Raw genomic sequence first — 6000 nt, 5'->3', positions numbered from 1 at the left:
AGAGCTGAGCAGCAGTGGAGAGCTACAAGCAGCGTGAGAAGCCCCGCAGCAGGTACGCTCTCCGGATAAGCCACGGAGCATCTAGAAAGTGCAAAATCAGCCTTAGGCTGCTTCCAGATGGAGGTTTTGCTCTGCTTTGATATCTAAACTGTTTGGGGTTTTTTGCAGGGGCACCCACTCATCCAATGACTTCCCCAATTGTCCACTTTCCATTTCTTCCCCTGCCTTGATGAGAACTTTCCCACTCTGGGGACCAACTTCACCCTCACACAAGCAGGTGGGATTTCATCCGGATGGGGGTCAGAAGCAGTTGGTGCCAGTTGCTGAAATAGATATGAAGTCTCTCCTGAGATCTTTTTGGAGAGATCGCAGTCAAGGCTCCTTTGGATAACATGTGGATGGAAATGTGCCCAGTTCTGAAGGTCCTGCCACCATGTTCTTACCCTCAGTCTCACAAGAACACAATTTCTTCCTGCCACCTTTCTTTCAGCATTTTGAAAAACAAGCAATTGCTACATTATAATGCTCTACTGTTGGATCTGCTAGTTTTTCTCATTTCCCACCTTTAATTTTTTGTAGTCTCTAATCTGTCAGTTGCCAATGTGATGCCCATGGGTTCAGCCAATGTGTTTCCTGGCATCCTTTTACTTCTTTCCCTATATATTTCTTTCTTTAAGCAAAGAGCCAGCCCTGGCTTTCCTCCACTGGGGCTGGAGGTATTTCAAAAGAGTCACAGCAAACATCACCTTTATGTCTGCAGAGAACACCCATTTGTCTCCATTGTAGGAAGATGCTTGGCTTGGAAACTCCTAACATTTTTTGGAAACTTCCCAATGTTTTGTAATTGGCCCTAGTCCCCATGGCTGCCATCATGTTGTGGTGTCCAGTACCTGTTTTTCCAATAGTGCCAATAGGTTCAATAGGAAATTCAGATTAGCCTGTGCACTCCCACATACGGCAGCTGGGTGACCTTGGGCTAGTCACAGCTTTTTGGAGCTCTCTCAGCCCCTCACAGGGTGTTTGTTGTGTGTGTGGGGGGGGGGAAGGGCAAGGAGATTGTAAGCCCCTTTGAGTCTCCTACAGGAGACAAAGGGGGGATATAAATCCAAACTCCTCCTCCTCCTCCTCCTCCTCCTCCTCCTCCTCCTCCTCCCCCTCCTCTTCTTCTTCTTCTTCTTCTTCTTCTTCTTCTTCTTCTTCTTCTTCTTCTTCTTCTTCTTGGGTCTTGCAAAATGAGGGCTGTGGCTTCCTTAATTATGTCAGTCCATCTTGTGTTAGGTCTTCCTTTTTTCCTGCTGCCTTCAACTTTTCCTATCATTATTTTTTTCAGTGACCCTTGTCTTCTCTTATGTAATTGAAGTATGGCCTCAGTTTAGTCATTTTAGCTTCTAGGGAGAATTCAGGCCTGGTTTGATCAAGAAACCACTGTTTTGTCTTTTTGCCAGCAAAACTCTCCTCCAACACTTTTTAAATTAATCAACTTGAAGAGTGTCAGTTTTCTTCATCGTCAGCCTTAAAGTTGTGTAATTACCAGCAGATATTCTTCTTGGTATTCAGGTCCAACTCTGCTTTGGCACTTTCTGCTTTAATGTTCATTGGAAGCTGCTTGTAGTCTTCACTATTAATGTAGTGTCACCTCCCTTCAATTTTCTCACCACTTCCATCTAAATCTAATCCCTTTTCCCTTATATGTTCTGCATATAGATTGATAAGATAGGGAGATCAGATACATCCTTGTCTGACACTTTTGCCAACTGGAAACTATTCTGTTTCTCCATATTCTAACAGTAGCCTCTTGTCCAGAGTATTGGTTACACATCAAAACAGTCAGATGCTGTGGAATAACCATTTATTTTAAAACCAAGGCACAAGCTGATTTTCTTCTGAAATTCTCTCATATGCTCCAGTACCCACTGTACATTTGCAATATAATCTCTAGTGCCTCTTCCTTTTCTGAATCCAGCTTGAACATCTGAGTTCTTTATGTAGCAACAGTTGTTGTAAGATTCTCAGAATGCAGCAGCGAGGGTCCTTACAGGGAATCCAGTAAGAGCTCATATTCAACCTGTTCTTTCCTGTTTGCAGTGGTTATTGGTTGAATTCCAGATGTTGGTATTAACTTTTAAGGTCCTGAGTGGTCCGGGATTGTTGTATCTAAGGGATTACCTCTCCCAGTATTGCCCCCAGAGAGCATTACGCTCTGCTGGAAGTAACCTCTTGGTGGTCCCTAGTCCCAAAAATATCTGGCTGGCCTCAACCAGGGCCAGGGTCTCGTGGAACTCCTTATTCACTGAAACCAGGGCCCTGTGGCACTAAGTACAGTTCCATATATGCAGCTGAAAGCAACTGACTAACTATATATACAGCAACACCCAGGTGATTTTTTAGTGCCAGACTAATTGCTGCAGCACATCTAGCCTTAAGGAAAAACTATATATGCGCTATTTGGCTTTTATGTTGTGAGTGTAAGAGGTTTTTACAATATTTATTTATGTATTTATGCTCCTTTTTATATCAATGTTTAAAAATGCAATATTTATTATTTATATAATCTATATTTATAATATTTTATTGGACTTGTATACAACTATTTATATATTTATAAGAAGCAATTATTTTCTGGATGTATATTTTACATTTTATCTGTAATAGCATTTGATATCCATCTCTCACAGTTCCTAAAGACTGAGGTAGCAGCAGAATAAATATTATATATCAGAAAGCTGAACAAGGGGCTTGGCTCTGTACGAAACAGGATTGAGTATACCGGTTATCTCATTCTGACTATTTAACGTTATATCAAAAGTGACTGAAGAACCTCGTTTGATTGTTTGCACACTTTGGGGGTCGAGCTCACTTCATTGTATTTCTTTTTTTGTCTGTTTAACCAATATTGATTGTATGATTTTGACCGAGAACATAAGAATGAGCCTGCTGGATCAGACCAGAGTCCATCTAGTCCACCACTCTGCTACTCGCAGTGGCCCACCAGGTGCCTTTGGGAGCTCACATGCAGGATGTGAAAGCCTTCTGCTGCTGCTGCCGCTCTCGAGCACCTGGTTTGCTAAGGCATTTGCAATCTCAGATCAAGGAGGATCAAGATTGGTAGCCATAGATCGACTTCTCCTCCATAAATCTGTCCAAGCCCCTTTTAAAGCTATCCAGGTTAGTGGCCATCACCACCTCCTGTGGCAGCATATTCCAAACAAAGCAAGCTCAATTGATTGTACACACCCTTTGTGGTATTAGCTTACCTCTCCAGTTGTTATAAGAGCTTTTACTCTATGCTTGTAAGACTGTGTTTCAATCTAAATTGTTTTCCTGCAAACTCACAGCCTATGATTTTTGTTTCAAGATAACTGCACTGCCTTCATTTCCAGTGAATTTAGAATTATTATTTTTTTGTTGTTGGCCACAACCAGGGCCAGGGCTTGGTAGAACTCCTTAACCACGGAGACCGGGGCTTTGTGGCACTTAGTACAGTTCTGCAGGACTTGAAAGATGGAAGTGTTCTACCGGGCCTTTAGCTGGGTTAGCTATGGTCCTGTCTAACATTACTGGCTTCCCAAATCCATCGCCCACCCTTCCTCTTTCCTTTCTTCTATTTTAGTTTAAATTAGGAGGAGTAAGCTGGTGCAGTGACACCATAGATTAGATATTCCCTGTTGATGGTATTTGTAAAGGTCTAATATACTATATTATTGCCATCTGAATTGCATATATCTGAAATATTTTTATTCTTATGTGGTGTTGATTTTATATGGGATGTTTTAAGATCGTTAGCCGCCCTGACCTAGCCCTTGCACTGAGAAAAGGTCGGATATTTAGCCAAATAAAATAAAAAATAAAAGCGGCGGCAGACGACAGTGTGCTAGATGGACTACACAGGACAATGTACTCTGTTCAGTGTACTTAAAATATGCCAGTATGGTCTAGTGGTTAGGGAGTCAAACCAGGAGCTGATTCAAGGATCAAGCTTTCCAACATGTGAGATTTTATTATGAATTGTTCAAGTGTGCCAATCTAATTTAGGAAGGAAGGAAGGAAGGAAGGAAGGAAGGAAGGAAGGAAGGAAGGAAGGTAGGTGATGGTCAGGGTTAGTGACAAGTTCAAGACATGTGCCTTCTTTCTCTTCTCTTTTCCCTTAAAGCTGTGCAAAATCCATATGCCCTCCAGGTGCTTTAGTGCAAAGCAAAGAGTCTTTCTCAACCAATGCACTTTCAGAAGCCAGAAAGAGAAATATCACCTCTGGACTGCTGCCAGCGATTGCTCTCCACCTCGATCTCTCTGTCCATTGCTCTCTCACTGGAACAAATGCAGAGCTTTTCCTCCTGCTACGCGTTCGGGAAGCACATGGCGCTTATGAGCGGGCAGTTCAGAGCCGAAGCCGAAGACACACTCCATGTGCTCCTAGTGCTGGCACAGCATGCAGCTGGCTTGGCAGTGTCCCAAGCTGACAGAGGCCATCAAGTGGGAAGTGGGGAGAGTCTCTCTCTCTCTCTCTGTGAACTAAGCTGTGTTGGAGCTTCTTCTGGTCTTGCCTCAATACTGAGTCTAATCCCTACTCCGCCGTGAAGGTTTGCTCGGTGATTAACCTCTTCTAATAGGGTCTGTTCACACAGGGGAGGGGCAGAAAGGGAGATAGGATACATTTCTCAGGTCTGCATAAACTGGGCAACGGCATCTACTTCATAGAATTCTGTGTCAAAGGCTGTGGAGACAGACACTCATTTGGATGGTTTGAAAAGCATACAAGACAAATTCACGGAGTGTTGGATTTATCAGTGCCTACTTGTCATGGTGGCTGAATAGAACTACCATGTTCAGAGGCAGTATACTTCTGAATGCCACTTACAAGGGAGGCAACAGCCCTGTTCTGTCTCTCATCATCCTTGCAGCCAAGGCACCATTTCTACATTTCACCTTTAGCACAGCATGTAGCATAGTGCTTGGCATGCTGTTAATAATGAACATCCCTCGGTGCGCCCCTTATTTTCCAGAAAAAAATAATAATGAAAACGGGAGTCCTCTTGATTAGTCTTTGCTGACAGTATGAACAGTGACTCAGGAGCTGAGTTCAATACTGCTTGGAAATAACTCTTTCTGACATACAAGCTTGGCTACCCTTTGTAGTGACAGAGGCATATCTAGGGAAAATGCAGCCCAGTGCAAAATCTGAGTTTTCTGCCTGTATGGGCGGCCACCATCCCCCATCATGACCTAAACACTTTTTTTGCACCAAGTCTTGAAGTCAAGGTATGGACCTCGGGGGGGGGGGGAGGAGGGGTGTGTGGGATGATTTTCCACCCCCCACATGACTAAATGGCTGCAGCCCAGGGGCGTAAGGGAAGAAAATTGAGCCTGGGGCAAGATGGTGCCCAGGCGCCGCCCCCACATACCTTTTTCTGCCAGCTGAAAAAGGGCCAAGCTGGTGGGGCGGGGCCAGGCCTGGCGGAGCGAAGAGGGCGGGGGGCAATTTTCCACACCCACCGGTACACGCCCAGGTGCACGGCACATCCCCTGTCCCCTTATAGCTTCGTCTCTGCTGCAGCCTAAGGACATTTGACCCCATATGTTCCCCTGGGCGGTATACTCCTGCCAGCTGTGGTGAAGGGATGCACGCTGCACATACTCAGATTCCCCCCTCTTAATGATTCTCAAAGATTTAGGCCACAATCCCGCCACAGAGCTAAAGATGCTTGAATCTATTAATTTCTAAGCATACCTAAATCTGGGCTGGTCTTGCTGTTTTGTTCAGCAGCCTCAAGAAGGAATATTTATTGTTGCATCTCACTGATTCAAAACATGTATGACATGAGCTTTCCTAACCAAGAACCTATCATGTTGTGGATTTGCCAAAGCTGACACTTGCCTATAAAAATTCAGGTTTTAAATTTTTCACTTCAAAGCTCTTTGGCCTCAGTCACCTTTAAAGGCCAGGCAGCATCAGGGACCCCTTGAGCTGCAAGCATGCAACAACAGAGGTGCAAAAGAGCCAGG

The sequence above is a fragment of the Sphaerodactylus townsendi genome, linkage group LG01 (genome assembly GCF_021028975.2).
Source record: "Sphaerodactylus townsendi isolate TG3544 linkage group LG01, MPM_Stown_v2.3, whole genome shotgun sequence".
NCBI lineage: Eukaryota > Metazoa > Chordata > Lepidosauria > Squamata > Sphaerodactylidae > Sphaerodactylus > Sphaerodactylus townsendi.
The sequence above is the reverse complement of the archived record's forward strand: the minus strand, read 5'-3'. Positions refer to the sequence as shown.